This window comes from Heptranchias perlo, unplaced genomic scaffold, assembly GCF_035084215.1.
Source record: "Heptranchias perlo isolate sHepPer1 unplaced genomic scaffold, sHepPer1.hap1 HAP1_SCAFFOLD_66, whole genome shotgun sequence".
NCBI lineage: Eukaryota > Metazoa > Chordata > Chondrichthyes > Hexanchiformes > Hexanchidae > Heptranchias > Heptranchias perlo.
In genome coordinates this window covers 3,673,281-3,694,743 of record NW_027139688.1, presented here as the reverse complement: position 1 = coordinate 3,694,743, position 21,463 = coordinate 3,673,281, and positions in this window count along the sequence as shown.

Here is a 21,463-nt window from a genome sequence, read left to right as displayed (position 1 = left end):
CTGACCCCTTCTGCTCAATCTAACCCCTTCTCCACAATCTGATTCCTTCGCAATCTGACCCCAACTGACCCCTTCTTCTCAATCTGTCCTTTTCTCCTCAATCTGTCCCTTTCTCCTCAACCCGACCCTTTCTCAACCGATCCCTTTCTCCACAAACTTTCCCTTACCAACATATGAACATGTGAATTAAGAACAGGAGTAGGTCATTCGGCCCTTCGAGCCCACTCTGCCATTTGATAAGATCATGGCTGATCTGATTATGACCTCAACCCAACTTTTCCGTCTACTTACTACTTTGACTCCCTTGTTAATCAGGAATCTGTCGAACTCAGCCTTAAAAGTATTCAATGATCCTGCCTCCACCGCTCTCTGGGGAAGGGAGTTCCACAGACTCACGACCCTCTGAGAGAAAAAATTCTCCTCATCGCCGTCTTAAATGAGGGACCCCTTATTTTTAAACTGTGGCCCCTAGTTCCAGTCTCTCCCACAAGGGCAAAAATACTTTCAGTATCTACCCCTTCAAATCCCCTCAAGATCTTATATGTTTCATTAAGATCACCTCTCATTCTTCTAAGCTCCAGTGTATACAGGCCCAATTTGTCCAACCTTTAATCATAAGATAACCCCCTCATCCCAGGAATCAGTCGAGTGAACCTTCCCTGATCTGCCTTCACAGCAATGATGACGTTTCTTAAATGAGGAGACCAAAACTGCACACAAAACACTAGATGTGTCTCACCAATGCCCTTTACAACTGCAGCAAAAGATCTCTACTTTTACATTCCATTCCCCTTGCAATAAATGACAACATTCCATTTGGTTTCCTAATCACTTGCTCGTTATACTCCACCTGCCAAATTTTTGCTCACTCACTTAACCTATCTATATCCATTTGCAGACTCCTTATGTCCTCTTCACAACTTACTTTCCTACCTACCTTTGTGTCATCAGCAAATTTAGCAATCATACATTCGGTCCCTTCATCCAAGTCATTGATATAGATTGTAAATAGTTCAGGCCCAAGCACTGATCTCTGTGGCATTCCACTCGTTACATCTCGCCAACCTGAAAATGACCCATTTATGCCTACTCGCTGTTTCCTGCTGGCTAACCAATCCTTTATCCATGCTGATATGTTAACCCCGACACCATGAGCTCCTATTTTCTGTAGTAGCCTTTGATGTGGCACCTTGTCAAAAGACTTATGGAAATCCAGTTACGACATAATCACAGGATCCCCTTTATCCACGTTGCTTGTTATTTCCTCAAAGAACTCTAAAAAATTAGTCAAATACGATTTCCCTTTCACAAAGCCGTGTTGACTCTGCCTGATTGCATTGAGATTTTCTAAGTGCCTGTTAAGCTAACTGGCCTGTGGTTTCCTGCTTTCTGTCCCCCTCCTTTCTTGAATAGAGGAGTTCCATTCGCTATTTTCCAATCTGTTGAGACCCTTCCGGAATCTAGGGAATTTTGGAAAATTAAAACAATGCTTCTATTATCTCTGCAGCCACTTATTTTAAGACCCTAGGATGAAGTCCGTCAGGACCTGGTGACTTGTCAGCTTTTAATTCTAATATTTTATTCAAAACCCTTTCTCTGGCGATTGTAAATGTTTTAAGTTTCTCCCTTCCTTTCACCTCTTGATTCACAATTATTTCTGGCATGTTATTTGTATCCTCTACCGTAAAAACGGGCGCAAAATATCTATTCAATTCATCCGCCATTTCTTTATTCTCCATTATCAATTCCCAGACTCACTCTCTAGATGACCAATGCGCACTTTACTTACTCTTTTCCTTTTTAAATATATGTGGAAACTCTTTCCATCTGTTTTTATATTTCTAGCTAGCTTTCTCTCGTACTCTAATTTCTCCCTCCTTATTATTCTTTTCGTCATTCTTTGGTGTTTTTTATATTCTGTCAAATCTTCTGACCTGACACTAATCTTCGTGGAATTGTATGCTTTTTCTTTCAATTTCATACTATGTTTAACGTCCTTCCCCTGGAGTCTTTCTTTCTCACTGGAATGTATCTTTTCTGAGTGTTATGAAATATCTCATTAAATATCTGCCACTGCATCTCTGTTGACCTATCCCTTAACCTAAATTCCCAGTTTACTTTAGCCAGCTTTGTCTTCATGCCCTCATAATTGCCTTTATTTAAGTTTAAAGGACTAGTCTTAGACTTACTCATCTCTCCCTCAAACTAAATGCGAAATTCAATCATATTTTGGTCACTATTACCTGGAGGTTCCTTTACAATGAGGCCATTCATTAATCCTGTCTCATTACACATTACCAGATCGAGAATAACCTGCTCTCTGGTTGGCTCTAGAACGTAATGCTCTCAGAAACTGTCCCGAAAGCACTCGATGAACTCATCTTCCAGGCTACCTTTGCCAATCAGATTCTTCCAATCTATATGTGGATTAAAATCACCCATAAACATCGTATCATAGTTTCGTAGAATAATAGAATCATAGAGTCATCGAGTCATAGAATCATAGAATCATAGAGTTATAAAATCATTGTCATAGAATCATACAGCATGGAAGGACGATATTCGGCCGAGAGAAGCCATAAAATGTTGGTGTTCAGAGGGATTTGGGTGTCCTTGTACACGAAGCACAGAAAGTTAACATGCAGGTACAGCAAGCAATTAGGAACTAAAATGGTATGTTGGCCTTTATTGCAAGGGGGTTGGAGTGCAAGAGTAACGAAATCTTGCCGCAATTGTACAGGGCTTTGGTGAGGCCTCACCTGTACTTTGTACAGTTTTGGTCTCCTTATCCAAGGAAGGAGATGCTTGACTTACCGGGGGTGCAACGTAGGTTCACTAGATTGATTCCTTGGTTGAAAGGGTTGTCATAAGAATATAAGAACATAAGAGATAGGAGCAGGAGTAGGTCATTTGGTCCTTCGAGCCTTCTCCACCATTCAATGAGATGATGGCTGATCTGATTCTAGTCTCCAATCCACTTACCCACCCATTCCCCATGTCCTTTGACTCCCTTGCTGATTAAAAATATGTCCAACTCAGCCTTGAATATATTCAATGACAGCCTCCGCAGCTCTTTGGGTCAAAGAATCCCAAAGATTTACAACCCCCGGAGAGAAGAAATTTCTCCTTATCTCCGTTTTAAATGGGCGAACTCTTATTCTGAAACTATGCCCCCTAGTTCTAGATTCCACTATGAGGGGAAACATTCTCTCAGCATTTACCCTGTCAAGCTCCCTCTTTAATTACTTCATCTAAAGCCGTCATGACTTTGAACACTTCTATCAAATCTCCTCTCAACTTTCTCTGCTCGAAGGAACACAACCCCAGCTTCTCCAGTCTATTCACGTAACTGAAGTCACTCATCCTTGGCACTATTCTTGTAAATCTTTTCCGCACCATCTCTAAGGTCTTCACATCTTTCCTAAAGTGCCCAGAATTGGACACAATACTTCAGTTGTGGCCCAACCAGTGTTTTATAAAGCTTCAACATAACTTCCTTGCTTTTGTATTCTATGCCTCTATTTATAAAGCCCAAAACCCGGTATGATTTTTCAACTGCTTTCTCAACCTGCCCTGTCACCTTCAACGATTTGTGCACCCCCTGATCTCTCTGTTCCTGTGCCCACTTTAGAATTGCACCATTTAGTTTATATTGCCTCTCCTTGTTCTTCCTGTCAAAATTTATCACTTCACACTTCTGTGCATTACATTTCATCTGCCAGATGGGCAGAAACGTAACAAATGGAATTCAATCCAGAGAAGTGTGAGGCAATGCAAGGGAGTACACAATTAATGTGAGAATACTGAGAGGTCGAGAGGAACAAAGGGACCTTGGAGTGCATGTCCATAGATCGCTGAAGGAAGCAGGACAGGGAGACAATGTGGTTAAAAAGGCATATGGGAAACTATCGTTTAATAGCCGAGGCATGGAATAGAAGGGCAGGGATGTTATGCTGGAACTGTATAAAACACTGGTTGGGCCACAGCTTGAGTACTGCTTTCAGTTTTGGTCACTACAGTACAGGAAAGATGAGATTGCACTTGAGAGGGTACAGAGGAGATTTATGACGATATTGCCAGGACTGGAGAATTTTCGCTATGAGAAAAGATTGGATAGGCTGGGGTTGTTTTCTTCGGAACAAATGAGGCTGAGGGGAGATTTAATTGAAGTGTATAAAATTATGAGGGGACGAGATAGAGTGGATAGGAAGGGCCTATTTCCCTTAGCAGAGGGATCAATGACCAGGGGGCACAGATTTAAAGTGATTGGTAGAATGATTAGAGGGGAGCTGAGGAGAATTTTTTTCACCGAGGAGGTGGTGGGGGCCTGGAACTCACTGCCTGAGAGGGTGGTAGAGGCAGAAACCCTCAACTCATTTAAAAAAAATACTTGGATGTGCTCCTGAAGAGCAGCAACCTAGAGGGCTACGGATCAAGTGCTTGAATGTGGGATTAAGCTGGATGGCTCTTTTTCGGCAGGCAAGGACAGGATGGGCAGAATGGCCTCCTTCTGTGTCGTAACTTTCTATTATTCTATGTGCCCGTCATGCCAACAGCCTGTCCATGTCCTTCTGAAGTCTACTACTATCCTCCTCCCTGTTTACTACACTTCCAAGTTTTATGCCATTTGCAACTTTTGAAATTGAGCCCTGTACACCCAAGTCCAAGTCATTAATATGCATCAAATAAAGCAGTGGTCTTAGTACCGACTCCTGAGGAACACCACTGTACTTTTTTCTTTTTTTTAATTCGTTCATGGGATGTGGGCGCCGCTGGCGAGGACAGCATTTATTGCTCTTCCCTAATTGCCCTTGAGAAGGTGGTGGTGAGCCGCCTTCTTGAACCGCTGCAGTCCGTGTGATGAAGGTTCTCCCACAGTTCTGTGAGGGAGGGAGTTCGAGGATTTTGACACAGCGACGATGAAGGAACGGCGATATATTTCCAATGCATACCTTCCTCCAGTCCGTAAATCAACCGTTTACCACGACCCTCTGTTTCCTGACCCTTATCCAATTTCCTATCCATGCGGCCACTGCCCCTTTATTCGAGGGGCTTCAATTTTGCTGACAAGCCTATTATATGGCACTTTATCAACCCCTTTTGAAAGTCCATAAACACAACATTCACCACATTGCCCTCATCAACCCTTTCTCTTATCTCATCAAAAACTCAATCAAGTTAGTTAAACACGTATGGGTATGGTAGCACAGTGGTTATGTTACTGGACTAATAATCCGCAGACATGAGCTCAAACTCCGCCAAAGGAACTGGGGATTTTAAATTGAGTCAATAAACAAAAATCTGAAATATAAAGCTGGTATCAGCAATGGTGGCCATGAATCTACCGGATTGTCGTAAAAACCCATCTGGTTCACTAATGTCCTTTAGGGAAAGAAACCTGCCGTCCTTACCCGGTCTGGCCAATATGTGACTCCAGACCCACAGCAATGTGGTTGATTCTTAACTGCCCTCAGAAATGGCCTAGCAAGCCACTCAGTTGTAAAATCGCGCTAAAAAAAGTCACAATAAGAATAAAACCGGACGGACCGCCCGGCATCGGACCACTTGACACCGAACACGACAAAGGCAAACCAAGCCCAGTCGCCCCTGCAAAGTCCTCCTCACTAACATCTGGAGACTTGTGCCAAAATTGGGAGAGCTGTCCCACAGACGAGTCAAGCAAAAGCCTGACATAGCCATACTCACAGAGTCATACCTTTCAGCCAACGTCCCAGACTCCTTCATCACCATCCCTGGGTATGTCCTGTCCCAACAGCAGGACAGACCAACCAGAGGTGGGGTTACAGTGATATACAGTCAAGAGGGAGTGGCCCTGGGAGTCCTCAACATTGAATCTGTACACTATGAAGTCTCATGGCATCAGGTCAAACATGGGCAAGGAAACCTCCTGCTGATTACCTCCCTCCGCTGATGAATCATACCACCTCCATGTTGAGCAACACTTGGAGGAAGCACTGAGGGTAGCAAGGGCACAGAATGTACTCTGGGTAGGGGACGTCAATGCCCATCAACAAGAGTGGCTCGGTAGTACCACTATTGACCGAGCTGGCCGAGTCCTGAAGGACATAACTGCCAGACTGGACCTGGGGCAGCTGGTGAGAGAGCCAACAAGAAGGAAAACTCGACTTAAACTCGTCCTCACCAACCTATCTATCGCACATACATCTGTCCATGACAGTATTGGTAGGAGTGACCACCGCAATGTCCTTGTATAGACGAAGTCCCGCCTTCACACTGAGGACACCACCTAACTTGTTGTGTGGCACTACCACCGTGCTAAATTGGATAGATTCAGAACAGACCGAGCAGCTCTAAACGGGCCATCCATGAGGTGCTGTGGGACATCAGCAGCAGCAGAATTGCATTCCAGCACAATCTGTAACCTAAAATTCCTCACTCTGCCATTGCCATCAAGACAGGAGATCAATCCTGGTTCAATGAGGAGCAGAAGAGAATGCCAGGAGCAGCACCAGGGGCACATAAAAATGAGGTGCCAACACAGGACTACATGTATGCTTAACAGTGGAAGCAGCAAACTATAGAGAGAACTAAGCGATCCCACATCCAACGGATCAGATCAAAGTTCTGCAGTCCGGCCACATCCAGTCGTGAATGGTGGTGGACAATTAAACAACTAACAGGAGGAGGAATCTCCGTGAACATCCCCAAACTCAATGATGGCGGAGTCCAACACGTTAGTGCAAAAGACAAGGCTGAATCGTTTTCAACCATCTTCAGCCAGAAGTGCTGAGTGGACGATCCATCTCGGCATCCTCCCGATATCCCCACCATCACAGACACCAGCCTTCAGCCAATTCGATTCACTCCACATGATATCAAGAAATGGCTGAGTGCACTGGATACATTCTTTCCACATTATACTCAACCCTGGTAACATTGTAGTTAATCTCTTCTGGACAGCCTCCAAGACCTTGACATCTTTCCTCAACTGCGGTGCCCAGAATTGGACACAATGCTCCAGATGAGGCCTAACCGATTGATTGGAAAGGTTTAGCATAACTTCCTTGCTTTTGTACTTTATGTCTCCATTAATAAAGCAAACTTTGAAATTGCACTCTGCATACCCAAATCCAGGTCAATAATACATAACAAAAAAACAGTGGTCCTAATACTGTCCACTTTGGAACAACACTGCATACTTCCCTCCAGTCTGAGAAACAACCGTTCACCACTGCTCTCCGCTTTTTGTCCATGAGCTAATTGTGTATCCACGCTGCGACTGTCCCTTCAACCACTTGGGCTTTAATGTTGCGAACAAGTCTGTTATGTGGTCCTTTATCAAATACCTTTTGAAAGTCCATATACAAATTATCAACCGCACAAGCTCATCAACCCTCTCCGTTACTTCATCAAATATTTCAATCAGCTTAGTATAACACGATTTTCCTTTAACTTATCCGTGCTGAGTTTAATTTATTATCCCATATTTTTCCAAGTGCCAATTAATTTTGTCCCGGATTATTGTCTCTAAAAGTTTCCTCATTACAAACATTGGGCCGACTGGCCAGTAATTGGCGGGTTCATCATTCACATCTTTTTTGAACAGGGTTGTGACATTTGCAATCATCCAGTTCTTTGGCACCGTCCCCACATCGAAGGAGAATTGGACGATTGTGGCCAGAGCCTCTACAATTTCCACCCTTACTTCCCTCAGTAACCCAGGGTGCATCCCATCTGGACCGGGTGAATTTTATACTTGGAGAACTGCCACTCTTGAAGTATCTCCTATTTATCTATTTTCATCCTATCCAATATCACTGCTACATCCTCCTTTACTGCTACAATGGCAGCATCCTCTTCTTTGGTCAAGACCAAAGTGAAATATTCATTTCGTATTTCGGCCATTCCCTTTGTCTTCACAAGAAAATTTCCCTTTTTGTCCCTAATCGGTCCCACTCATCCTTTGACTATTATACGTTTAAAAAGACATTTGGTTTTCTTTTATGTTAGCCACCAATCTATTCTCATGCTCTCTCTTTGCCACTCTTACTCTCTTTTATAAATCTCCTCTGTACTTTCTGTATTGAGTCGCGTTTTCTACTGTATTATGTACCTTAAATTTGTCACAATCATCCTTTTTCTGTTTCAATGTCATCTCTATATCTTTAGTCATCCAGGGAGCTCTCACTTTGGATGTCCTTCCTTTGCCCCTCGTGGGAATGTGTCCAGTCTGTACCCAAACCATCTCCTCCTTGAAGGCCTCTCGTTGTTCAGTTATGGTTTTGATAACGAGTTTTGATTCCAACCCATCCGGAAAATCCACTTAGTATTCGTAAAAAACTTCCCTCTCCTTCCCAGATAACAGTACGGAGCAATTATGATAACTGCCTGAAATCATCTCTGTTAGTCGAATATCTGCGGTGTCGCTCGATGCTTGTGTTACCAAAATAATGTGGGTGATTATGAGATGCTGGTATGTGAATGGCTCCATGACTCGGATTCACCCAATCGGTTTCATTCAATTCATTCAGCATGCTCCTGGCACACGTCGCTGGAGGTGAAAGGCGCGCGAAAAGGCCAACCCGCGGCTTTAATGGGAAATTGAAAGGCCCGCAGGGAGTGGAGATACAAGTGTAAATGGATAACCCCACTGCTGAAAGGGGGCTCATCGCCTCATCGCTCCATAAGTTAACACCTGCGGCCCAGGGAAGGAAGGAGGTTGAATCAATGACACCATTGGTAAAGACGAGGTTCTGTCATCACTGAATGCAATTATTCACACGTGGTCTTGAGCTTTATAGTAAACGGGTTATTCAACGTTGTTAAATTTAGGAATCTTATGAAGTACTCTTAAACTAATCACATCAATTTATAAACTCAGAATCTGGTCGATGTTGTAGTTAATGCTCAGCATCCTTTGGTGTTGATTTACCTGGAATTGCCTGTGCAACCTTTGCTACTTAACATTGTTGTTTAACTCTGTCCGTAGTTATTTCCTACTCAATGGCTACTTAACGCTGATAACATGTGTTTATGTCCATTAAGCGTCTGTGTGCCCGAATTTTACGATAAATTGTGATTTATAACTGTTAAACAGTGTTTAGTGCATGATTTTGACCTGGCTTCTTCCTTAATGGTTTGGCAAGAAAGAGTTTGAGGATAACTTAATCTAGGATTAGTAAATTAAATTAATTTTGATCCGAACTGGGTAAAATGTAAGGTAGTTCGGGAACCGAATCAGGCAGCATTCACCCCTACAGCTGCACTGAAGGGGAAAGCCCAAGACAATCCCTCAGTGAACAGTTAAAGGAGGAAACCAAGGACTCGCCTGGTTTCTCGGAATATATCCATCAGGATACCAAAAAACAGATTTCCTAGGACAGGACCTCCATGACTTTGGAAAATACATGCGTCTGTTGCTGTGTACGGGCCACCTCAACACAACACAATGAGAAGTCCTCTGTTCGCAATTCAATAGAGTGCATCAAACTGGGTAGATAGCTTCTGATTTGTTAAAATAGGAACAGGCACCACAGAACATGCCAGTAAAATAAGTAGAAGGACAAATCATAGCATCATAGAAACTTACAGAACAGAAGGAGTCAATTCGGCCCATCGTGTCTGTGCCGGCCGAAAGAGAGCTATCATGCCTAATCCCACTTGCTAGCACTTGGTTCGTAGCCTTGTAGGTTATGGGATGTCGAGACAGAGCGCGTAAAGTGATTGGAACTATTTGCTCGGATGGAGGGTAAACGCTGGCAAGGACTGGTTGGGTCGAATGGTCTGTTCCCCTGTTAAAACATTCCAACATTTGACGATCAGTTAAGATTTTAAATAACAAAGATGCCTAACGTCACATTGACGGGTCAAGTTCTTACTGTCTTCTGTCACTCATCAGGAGACAAGGGCCCCGTTGTATAGAGCCAGGAGACAAAGGGGAGCAGTGTCTGACATTCACACAAAGGTCACAGAAGAATTGTGGTTTAAATACACGAAAGTATCAGTGAACTACTTTCTGGCTTTGATGTCGATGGCACCGTGATATATGGACAGTGCTCATATTACTATTGTAATAACTATAAATCTCAATAAATGAATGAGTAATGGTTTTTATTTGTATTTTTTGAAGAGTCAAGATTTAATTTGAGTGGATATTTACCAACTGCAATCCCATTGTAACAGAAGGAAATCAGAAATTTGACAAACGCATGCAATGCATATTGATCTATTCCGGGCTCTCCAGATGAGTCACAGTTCATTTTCTGTTCTTTATTACAGGTGATCATGATTTTCGGGACGGTGTCAATGGTGGCGGCCGCAGCGGAAATACCATATCAAAGCCCACCTTATTAATTGCATTCCTCTGCACGTTGCAATCCTCCCCCCCCCCCCACCCCCGAAAGAAGCGAGCCTTGCTCCTTCGCGGACTCCCCAAGTGACCTTGGGCACGATTGCAAATTGACGACACAGATGGCAAGGGCCAATAAATATCCTTTCGTAATTGTTGGTTCTTTCACGACGTGGGTCCATGCTATTCCTACTCGTCGCTGTACTGCTTTGGCGACTGTGAAAATACTTTTGGAACCTGTAGACCTAACCTGCAATCTAAGGATGACTCAACTACAACTGTGAACTGCGAGGCAAGAGAGCAGGCAGGCTAAATGGCCCAGTCTTCTGGAAGGACCTGTAAAGGACCTATAAGCGGACTTGTGGTGAGGTTTGGTATAGTGAATTTAGATTCCCGATTATAGTTACTCTGTTAAGTGTATCTTATGTATCTGTGACTTCCGATTTATGTAATCAAACATATGTAGATTTTTAACATGTAATGCCAAGAGAAATGGTACACGATTATACGAAGCTGAATTCGGGACGATATTTCGATGGACCAATATAGAGACAATGTGGGAATATGATGAAACAGTGCAGAAGCAATTAAAAGGAATAAATAGGCAGACAGGGAATGTTATATCAGAACAAGGAAAGTTCATGGTTTGAGTGCAAGGACTGGCAGAAAGGTTGGGGATGAAGTTAATATGGTAATCATTCAGACCAACAAAGATTGTAAGGAACAGCTGATCACAAAAGCATTCACTTGTAATATGTATGGAGGTTATGTGCTGAAATAGGTTCAAAAGGGATTTATAGAAAACAATCGGATCCCAAATTTCCTATTAGACAAATAACAGAAAATCTGGAAATCAGGTGGGAATATGGATTGGTGCGAACATTTGGAACGGTGTATTACACCAGGAAGTCTGGTGTAATTTCGGGACCGGTCCCTGTTGTAGTGGTAATACCACTGCTATCTGTTGATGTAAGACCGATGGAAGCGTTGAAATTGGATTCGATAGACTTGTTGGAGGATGATCTTCATGTGGAATTTGTAAATTGTACGAAGATATGAGATCAATTAGACAAAGAAGCGGTCTGGAAAGCACCAGGGACTTCCCGTTGTTCCAGGAGAAGTGAGGCCTGGATGTACAGATGAGAGGTTTTACAAAGCTCACCGCCAGCCTGTGGTTTCACACTGAATTATACTATTGAAATCGTTCGATCGGATTCTAAGAGGTCCAGCGTGGTTTATTCGGAGATAGGAAGGTATTTTATTATAACTAATAAAAAACACTACACACACGGAGACGCTCGATATCCGATTGGGCGCTCAACATTTTGCCTTACACCAACCGATATGATTAAAATTGGGGTTAAAGTACTGGTGCCTTTTGGGGCCCACAGTGTTACAGAACTTGAAGTAAACATTCTCCTCCAGGCAGAAGCACTGCGAGCAGTTGTAAATTTGGGCCATCCAACTCCGCCCTTTCCTTTGATTAACAAATCGATATTACATCAATCTAGTGCTTCGCAGAATCAATCAGTAAATGTGCAACAACCAAACTATAACATTGAGCATTCTGTTGTCAGCCTGTAAAACCATGAATGGTGAGAAGTTGTACACAGCATCCTTGGGTAAGAGCGGTCTCTGCCTTCCTCTAGTAATAAAGCTACTCGTACGGGTTTCCTTGGCAGTGATGATTTGTTTGATTAAGAAAATCCTGAAACACGTTAAGATCAGAAATAATAAGGTGGAAATGTTGACCCTGACCAGATATTCGGCATCGCGGCCGAAAAAAGATGGTTCTTTTCGAGCCTGGAGTTGGGGAAATGTAAGTATATGTGTACCAGGTAGAATAGAAAGAGTAAGTTTTTAAATATATTACACATTAGTACGCATTCTGAAATGATTATACGGGGTCAGGCCTGATAGTGGAGACATTACCTCATTAACAACCCATGAGGAGTGATACGAAATATCGTGAGTATGTAGTAAATCAGTCAAGGAGACTATCGGTGGGCAATGGTATGAATAGGCTTGTGTTATGGATTACTGGGAAGAGATAAGAAAGGAAGGACATTACTGATGCCAATGATCTCTCATTACCGAGTACAATGTAAAAGAAACTGGTGTTATTGTGCAGACTCGCTGAAGGGATATTAACCAGGCAAAAGGAGGAATACAAAAAAGATGCAACGCACTGGAGCTCCTTGAGGACTTTCAATGTAGAATTGTCGAGGTTAGCGTAAGTCGTCAGGAAGACTCGCCGCCACCTCCTCAAGGGCAATTAGGGATGGGCAATAAATGCCGGCCTCGCAAGCGACGCCCACATCCCATGAACGAATAAAAAAACACATGAAGGAGACTTCGGTATCAGAGTTATAATCTTGTTATCGGTACCTATATCTCATATACATTGCATGTTAGGGTTGTGTTGTGTTATATCTTTGACTTGATTCAATGAAAAGTATTAACCAGACGTTTCAGTGTTTCCGAAACCTCGAAATTATATTCATGGTAAAGGGTGTTTGACGATATCCTATAATATCTCCATATAAGGGCAACAGGGGTATATGACAATATCCTATAATATCTCCATATAAGGACAATAGGGGTATATGACAATATCCTATAATATCTCCAGATAAGGACAATAGGGGTAATGACAATATCCTGTATAGACCAAAAAACCCACTTTAAATCAGGTCTAATCGTAATAACATTTGTAAAACAGGCAAGTAGCCCTGACACAGAGAATGAAAATAATGAAGGGGTAGGGAGGAGGGTCACTGTCCCCTCTAGAAAACAAAGGCTTGCATTTATATAGCGCCGTTCACGGCCTCAGAACGTTCCAAAGCGCTTTACAACCAATTAAGTCCTTTGGAAATGTTGTACTGCAGGAAACACAGCAACCAATCTGTGCACAGCAAGGTCCCACGAACAGCAATGACCAGCTAATGTGTTCTACTGATGTTGGTTGAGGGATAAATATTGGCGAGGACACCATGGGAACTTTCATATTCACCGGGGAGGGCAGACGTCTCATCCGAAAGACGGCACCTCCGACATTGTCAGTCCAGCTTGTGCGCTCCAGCATCTGGAGTGGGACTGTGAACCCATAATCTTCTCACAGAGAGGCAACAGTGCGATCAACTGAGGCACAGCTGACACGAGTTAGAAGCGTTAACCTGACCAGGTGACACCGCAGTAAATGGATTGTCTTCTTGCTCAGCGAGGTTTCCGGACATTTTCGCTCAGTTACAAAATTAGACCATTAACTCACATATTGATTTGTGCGGTAAACATTATGTATGGACCAGAGCGGCGGGAAACAGCGAGAGCGGAGCAGGGATAAAAACATCGCAGAGCGAGTGTGGACCAGAGCGGCGGGAAACAGCCTGAGCGGAGCGGGGATAAAAACAGCGCAGAGCGAGAGCGGACCAACCGGGTTCTGGTCAAAAATAAATAAATCAAAGAGTGACGTCACAGGTAAAGCAGGTAGGTGGTTGGTGGTGAGTATTCTTTTTCTTCGAACTGTGGGCTAAGTTACAATAAAACCAGGTAACATAACCACATTTATAATTAGCTAATTAACTAAACTTAAGGTCTGCAGGTTTCATAGCAGGTAGTGTTTTTTTCTAGTGAACCTAGGTCCCGAGTACAGTTAACATTTTCTAATTTCAACGTAATTTAAAAGGGGTAACTAAGCTAAGGCAAGTCATGGCAGCAGACCTCGCACCCGTGATATGCCCCTCCTGCAAGATGTGGGAAGTCATGGACACTACCAGTGTCCCTGCCGACCATGTGTGCAGGATGTGTGTCCACCTGCAGCGACTGACCGATCGTATCTCGGAGCTGGAGCTGTGGGTGGATTCACTGTGGAGCATCCGCGATGCAGAGAAACTCGTGGATAGCACGTTTAGTGAGATGGTCACACCGCAGGTAAAGGTTGTACAGGCAGGAAGAAATTGGGTAACCACCAGGCAGAGTAAGATGAGCAGGCAGGCAGTGCAGGGATCCCCTGTGGCCGTCCCCTTCTCAAACAAATATACCGCTTTGCATATTGTTGAGGGGGATGACTTATCAGGGGAAGGCAGCAGCAGCCAACTTCCTGGCACCAGGGGTAGCTCTGCTGCACAGGCTGGGAGGAAAAAGAGTGCAAGAGCTATAGTGATAGGGGATTCTATCGTAAGGGGAACAGACAGGCGTTTCTGTGGCCGTAAACGTGACTCCAGGATGGTTTGTTGCCTCCCTGGTGCCAGGGTCATGGATGTCACTGAGCGGCTTCAGGGCATTCTCAAGGGGGAGGGTGAGCAGGCAGAGGTCGTGGTCCACATTGGGACCAACGACATAGGTAGGAAGGGAGATGAGGTCCTGCATCAAGAATTTAGGGAGCTAGGTAGCAGATTAAAGAGCAGGACCTCAAAGGTTGTAATCTCTGGATTACTCCCAGTGCCACGGGCTAGTGAGTATAGAAATAGGAGGATAGAACAGATGAATGCGTGGCTAAAGAGTTGGTGCAGGAGGGAGGGTTTCAGTTTCCTGGATCACTGGGCCTGCTTCTGGTGAAGGTGGGACTTGTGCAAGTCGGACGGGTTGCATCTGTACCAGAGCGGGACAAATATCCTTGCCGGGAGGTTTGCTAGCACTTTTGGGGGGGGGGGGGGGTTAAACTAACTTGGCAGGGGGATGGGATACAGAGTGGAGCTACAATAGGGGGTGATGTGCAGCCAAATATTGAGAAAAAAACAAGTCAGCTTGGAAGACAGGGCAAATATGTAAGAGCAAGGCTGGATGGCATCTATTTTAATGCAAGGAGTCTTGCGAATAAGGTGGATGAACTGAAGGTGTTGATAAACACATGGGAGTATGATATTGTTGCTGTCACAGAGACATGGTTGAGGGAGGGGCAAGAATGGCAGCTCAATATTCCGGGGTACAGAATCTTCAGGCGAGACAGAGGGGGAGGTATAAGAGGAGGGGGGTCGCAATATTAATTAAAGAATCAATTACAGCCATAAGGAGGGATGATATATTAGCAGGTTCCTCAAATGAGGCCATATGGGTGGAGCTTAAGAACAAAAAGGGGGCAAGCACTTTGATGGGAGTGTACAATAAGCCCCCAAACAGTCAGGGGGAGATAGAGGAACAGATATATAGGCAAATCTCAGAAAACTGTGCAAATAATAGGGTAATAATAGTGGGGGATTTCAACTTCCCCAATATTAACTGGGATACTCAGAGTGTAAAAGGCTTAGAGGGTACAAAATTCTTAACGTGCATCCAGGAGAGCTTTTTGAGCCAGCATGTAGTAAGTCCTATAAGAGAGGGGGCGGAACTGGACCTAATTCTAGGGAATGTGGCCGGCCAAGTGGAAGAAGTGCTAGTAGGTGAGCACTTTGGTGACAGTGACCATAATTCGGTGAGATTTAAGATGGTCATGGAAAAGGACAGGGAGGGGCCGGAAATAAAGGTTCGAAATTGGGGGAAGGCCGATTTTAATAGGATAAGGCAGGATCTGGCGAAAATGGACTGGGATCAGCTGCTTGTAGGAAAATCCGCATCGGAGCAATGGGAGTATTTCAGAAGGGAGATTGAGACCATACAATGGCAACATGTTCCCGTAAAGGTCAAGGGTGGTTCCAAGAACTCCAGGGAACCTTGGATGTCAGGGGATATACGAGAATGGATTAGGAAAAAAAGGAGGGATTTTGGCAGAAACAAAAGGCTAAAGACGGAGGAAGCCCTAGAGGAGTATAAAAAGTGCAGGGGGATACTTAAAAAAGAAATTAGGAGATCAAGGAGTGGCCATGAAAAAACACTGGCGAGCAAAATAAAGGAAAATCCTAAGATGTTTTATAAGTATATCAAGGGTAAGAGGATAACTAGGGAAAAAATAGGGCCCATTAGGGACAAAAATGGCAATCTGCGTGTGGATCCGGAAGATGTAGGAGGGGTTCTAAATGAATTTTTTTGCATCTGTTTTCACTATGGAGAAGGACGACGCAGACATAGAAATACGACAGGGGGACTGTGATATACTCGAACATATTAACATCGAGCGGGAGGAGGTATTGGCGGTTTCAGCAGGCCTAAAAATGGATAAATCCCCAGGCCTGGACGAAATGTATCCCAGGCTACTGTGTGAGGCAAAGGAGGAGATTGCGGGGGCTCTAACACATATATTCAGAACCTCTCTGGCCACAGGGGATGTGCCAGAGGACTGGAGAACCGCTAATGTAGTACCATTATTCAAGAAGGGGAGTAGGGAAAAACCGGGGAACTACAGGCCAGTGAGCCTAACATTAGTGGTAGGAAAATTATTGGAAAAAATTCTGAAGGACAAAATTAGTCTCCACTTGGAGAAGCAAGCATTAATCAGGGATAGTCAACATGGCTTTGTCAAGGGAAGATCATGTCTGACTAACTTGATTGAATTTTTTGAGGGGGTGACTCGGCGTGTGGATGAGGGTAACGCAGTGGATGTGGTATACATGGATTTCAGTCAGGCCTTCGATAAAGTCCCGCACAGGAGACTGGTCAAGAAGGTACGAGCCCATGGAGTCCAGGGTGCCTTGGCACTTTGGATACAAAACTGGCTGAGTGGCAGAAGGCAGAGGGTGATGGTCGAAGGTTGTTTTTGTGACTGGAAGCCTGTGGCCAGTGGGGTACCACAGGGATCTGTGCTGGGTCCCTTGCTGTTTGTGGTCTACATTAACGATTTGGATATGAATGTAAAGGGTATGATCAGTAAGTTCGCTGATGATACAAAAATTGGTAGGGTGGTAAATAGCGAGGAGGATAGCCTCAGTCTGCAGGACGATATAGATGGGTTGGTCAGATGGGCGGAACAGTGGCAAATGGAATTTAACCCGGAAAAGTGCGAGGTGATGCACTTTGGAGGGACTAACAAGGCAAGGGAATACATAATGAATGGGAAGACCCTAGGCAAGACAGAGGGTCAGAGGGATCTTGGTGTGCAAGTTCACAGATCCCTGAAGGCGGCGGAACAGGTAGATAAGGTGGTAAAGAAGGCATATGGGATACTTGCCTTTATTAGCCGAGGCATAGAATATAAGAGCAAGGAGGTTATGATGGAACTGTATAAAACACTGGTTAGGCCACAGCTGGAGTACTGTGTGCAGTTCTGGTCGGCGCACTACAGGAAGGATGTGATCGCTTTGGAGAGGGTGCAGAGGAGATTCACCAGGATGTTACCAGGGCTGGAGCGTTTCAGCTATGAAGAGAGACTGGGAAGATTGGGTTTGTTTTCCTTGGAGCAGAGGAGGCTGAGGGGGGACATGATTGAGGTGTACAAAATTATGAGGGGCATAGATAGGATGCATACTAAGGAGCTTTTTCCCTTCGTTGAGGGTTCTATAACAAGAGGGCATAGAATCAAGGTAAAAGGCGGGAGGTTTAGAGGGGATTTGAGAAAAAACTTTTTCACCCAGAGGTTGGTTGGAGTCTGGAACTCACTGCCTGAAAGGGTTGTGGAGGCAGGAACCCTCACAACATTCAAGAAGCATTTGGATCAGCACTTGAAATGCCATAGCATACAAGGCTACGGACCAAATGCTGGAATATGGGATAAGAGTAGACAGGGCTTGATGGCCGGCGCGGACACGATGGGCCGAAGGGCCTCTATCCGTGCTGTATAACTCTATGACTCTATGACTAACATCTGGGGACTTCTGCCAAAATTGGGAGAGCTGTCCCACAGGCTTGTCAAGCAACAGCCTGACATAGCCATACTCACAGAATCATACCTTTCAGCCAACGTCCCAGACTCTTCCATCACCATCCCTGGGTATTTCCTGTCCCACCGGCAGGACAGACCCACCAGGGAGTCCTCAACATTGACTCTGGACCCCATTAAATCTCAAGACATGAGATCAAACATGGGCAAGGAAACCTCCTGCTGATTACCACCTACCGCACTCCCTCAGCTGATGAATCAGTCCTCCTCCATTTTGAGCACCACTTGGAGGAAGCACTGAGGGTAACAAGGGCACAAAATGTACTCTGGGTGGGGGACTTCAATGTCCATCACAAAGAGTGGCTCGGTAGCACCACTACTGACCGAGCTGGCCGAGTCCTGAAGGACATAACTGCTAGACTGTGCCTGCGGCAGTTGGTGAGCGAACCAACACGAGGGAAAAACTTACTTGACCTCGTCCTCACCAATCTACCTGTTGCAAATGCATCTGTCCATGACAGTATTGGTAAGAGTGACCACCGCACAGTCCTCGTGGAGATGAAGTCCCGTCTTCGCACTGAGGACACCATCCAACGTGTTGTGTGGCACTACCACCGTGCTAAATGGGATAGATTCAGAACAGACCTCGCAGCTCAAAACTGGGCATCCATGAGGCACTGTGGGCCACCAGCAGCAGCAGAATTGTATTCCAGCACAATCTGTAACCTCATGGCCCGGCATATTCGTCGCTCTACCATTACCAACAAGCCAGGGGATCAACCCTGGTTCAATGATGAGTGTGGAAGAGCATGCCAGGAGCAGCACCAGGCGTACCTAAAAATGAGGTGCCAACCTGGTGAAGCTACAACTCAGGACTACATGCATGCTAAACAGCGGAAGCAACTTGCTATAGACAGAGCTAAGCGATTCCTCATCCAACGGATCAGATAAAAGCTCTGCAGTCCTGGCACATCCAGTCGTGAATGGTGGTGGACAATTAAACAACTAACGGGAGGAGGAGGCTCTGCAAACATGGCGGAGTTCAGCACGTGAGTGCAAAAGACAAGGCTGAAGCGTTTGCAACCATCTTCAGCCAGAAGTGCCGAGTGGATGATACATCTCGGCCTCCTCCCTTTATCCCCACCATCACGGAAGCCAGTCTTCGGCCAATTCGATTCACTCCACGTGATATCAAGAAACGGCTGAGTGCACTGGATGCAGCAAAGGCTATGGGCCCCGACAACATCACAGCTGTAGTGCTGAAAACATGTGCTCCAGAACGAGCTGCACCTCGAGCCAAACTGTTCCAGTACAGCTACAACACTGGCATCTACCCGACAATGTGGAAAATTGCCCAGGTATGTCCTGTCCACAAAAAGCAGGACAAATCCAATCCGGCCAATTACCGCCCCATCAGTCTAATTTCAATCATCAGCAAAGTGATGGAAGGTGTCGTCGACAGTGCTATCAAGCGGCACTTACTCACCAATAACCTGCTCACCGATGCTCAGTTTGGGTTCAGCCAGGACCACTCGGCTCCAGACCTCATTACAGCCTTGGTCCAAACATGGACAAAAGAGCTGAATTCCAGAGGTGAGGTGAGAGTGACTGCCCTTGACATCAAGGCAGCATTTGACCGAGTGTGGCACCAAGGAGCGCTAGTAAAATTGAAGTCAATGGGAATCAGGGGGAAAACTGTCCAGTGGCTGGAGTCATACCAAGCACAAATGAAGATGGTAGTGGTTGTTGGAGGCCAATCATCTCAGCCCCAGGACATTGCTGCAGGAGTTCCTCAGGGCAGTGTCCCAGGCCCAAACATCTTCAGCTGCTTCACCATTGACCTTCCCTCCATCATAAGGTCAGAAATGGGGATGTTCGCTGATGACTGCACAGTGTTCAGTTCCATTCGCAACCCCTCAAATAATGAAGCAGTCCGAGCCCGCATGCAGCAATACCTGGACAACGTCCAGGCTTGGGCTCATAAGTGGCAAGTAACATTCGCGCCAGATAAGTGCCAGGCAATGACCATCTCCAACAAGAGAGAGTCTAACCACCTCCCCCTGACATTCAACGGCATTACCATCGCCGAATCCCCCACCATCAAGGTCCTGGGGGTCACCATTGACCAGAAACTTAACTGGACCAGCCATATAAATACTGTGGCTACGAGAGCAGGTCAGAGGCTGGGTATTCTGCGGCGAGTGGCTCACCTCCTGACTCCCCAAAGCCTTTCCACCATCTACAAGGCACAAGTCAGGAGCGTGATGGAATACTCTCCACTTGCTTGGATGAGTGCAGCTCCAACTGCACTCAAGAAGCTCGACACCATCCAAGATAAAGCAGCCCGCTTGATTGGCACCCCATCCACCACCCTAAACATTCACTCCCTTCACCACCGGCGCACAGTGGCTGCAGTGTGTACCATCCACAGGATGCACTGCAGCAACACGCCAATGCTTCTTCGACAGCACCTCCCAAACCCGCGACCTCTACCACCTAGAAGGACAAGAGCAGCAGGTACATGGGAACACCACCTCCTGCACGTTCCCCTCCAAGTCACACACCATCCCGACTTGGAAATATATCGCCGTTCCTTCATTGTCGCTGGGTCAAAATCCTGGAACTCCTTTCCTAACAGCACTGTGGGAGAACCGTCACCACACGGACTGCAGCGGTTCAAGAAGGCGGCTCACCACCACCTTCTCAAGGGCAATTAGGGATGGGCAATAAATGATGACCTTGCCAGCAACGCCCACATACCGTGAACGAATTTAAAAAATGACTAGGGATCTGCTTCCTCCATGTTAGAGAGATAAAAGGTGAATGTGTGTGTTTATCAGTGAGTGAATCTGAAGGTGTGTATATATATGTGTGCGAGAGAGAGAGAGAGAATACCTCTGTATATCAGAGTGACTCTGGGAGTGTGTGTGTGTGAGAGAGAGAGACAGAGAGAGAGATGAGGCGTCTGTATGTCTGTGATTGTATGTTTGTGTTTTTTGTGTGGTGCAGGAGAGGAAAGATGGTGAAATCTAATCATTAACCATCGACAACTTCCAAAATCCTATTGAGACTGGTATTTAACAAGTAAAATTGCCAGAAGACGCGTGTCCATAACAGACTTTGAATAAAACACAGCAAGTGCTGCGGACGTGCGAAGTGCAAAAAGATCTTTCTGATATCGATCCAATGTTGGAGGAAGTGAGCTGCCCACATGTGGAAACCGTTTTCTTCTGTCTCTGCAAGTTTGAGCATTTTGGTTTGACTTTGTGCAGCTGCGGCGCATTAATATTGAGAAGCACTCAGTTCCTTCTTTAGTTGTTTTTTTACAAGAACGTTCATTCAAACTCACAATATTTTGATTCAAATGACACTGGGTTTGATTGCCCGCGTTAAGTTTCATCTTCAATTTTGATCCCCTTCTGGTTTCCACCAAGAACCGTGTCTGT